A 1292-nucleotide genomic window follows, 5' to 3' on the forward strand; every position below is an offset into this window, starting at 1 on the left:
CAAATACTTTATTACTTCAATATTCTTATTACAATTAAGTCAACGTCATTATATTTTGTCATAATTATTTTATTGTCTAATTTTTGTAACTTCTTTCTATTTTTGAAACCCATGTTATAGATGAAGAGGAAGAGGACAGTGACGAAGAGGATAAGACCACAGAAATGGCCACCAAAAAGTCAAACTCAGAGCCTCCAAACAAGAGGATAAAAACCTTGCGTTCATGATCTTCTGAACTGCCATTGTTTTGTTATGGCCTTTATTACATAAAGATTGTTACATCAGTACCCTCCTCCTCGGAAAAACCTTTTATGTCAGCCAAGATTTTGCCTTAATTTGTTTCCAATTCTGTTTATGTATTTCTAAGTTATTTTTCATAACTTCAGGTTCCTCTAAAAGGCGAAAATATAACCGTGTGAGATGAAAATTGTTTTACCAATACATTTTTCCTGTAGTATACAATAATACAATAGTTACAGATTGACAGTGGTTATCAGTACTGTGGTTTCTTCAGCTAACAGGTGATAATAAACCACTGTGCAATAAACTGGATTCAAACTGTCCAATAAAATGTCTGAGTTTCTGACTGAGAAATCAATGTAACAGACTGCACATTACATTTCTTTATTGATTTTTGTCAGAGTTGTTTCAAACCACATTGTATTAAGATTGCAATGGAAAGTTATTAACAAATACCCACTAAACATTATCATTATAAATTCACAGTCGAGCCCTTTTAGGCAAAAATGATTTGCCTTTTTTGAACATTTCAACAAAGACACTTGACAAAAAGACGTGATTTTAAACATCAAAACACTTGGGTCTGCCGCACAGGTTGAAGTTGAGAAGTTTTAGAACCAATGTTTTGTGCCAGACTCATTACAACCTAACACACCCAACAAGTCTAAATAACCTTTGCATTTCTTATGCAAGATAAGATTACTCACACTGTCAAATGATGCAGATATCCCTCAACAATAAGACATAAGATTGAGTTCACAACTATTCCACACAGACATGAATATGAACAATTTGCTTTCTGAAACACAGATGTCTTTTCTCTGAGGACACTTCATTATCACTGATATGTGAAAAATAGTATTTGTCAAATAAACACAAATGAAAGAACTGGAGAAAATACTCTTGCCATGTCTAGAGCTGACAAGAAATCATATCTGAACAAAATACTGATAATAAAGTGTATTTTTAATACAAAACTTTCCTTATTACAACTCCTTGCTTTGTTCCAGCCTTGAGTGCATTTTATATTCAAAACAAATAAAGAGATAAAC

The sequence above is a fragment of the Sinocyclocheilus grahami genome, unplaced genomic scaffold, assembly GCF_001515645.1.
Source record: "Sinocyclocheilus grahami isolate Dianchi unplaced genomic scaffold, SAMN03320097.WGS_v1.1 scaffold25395.1, whole genome shotgun sequence".
In the NCBI taxonomy this organism is placed as follows: Eukaryota; Metazoa; Chordata; class Actinopteri; order Cypriniformes; family Cyprinidae; genus Sinocyclocheilus; species Sinocyclocheilus grahami.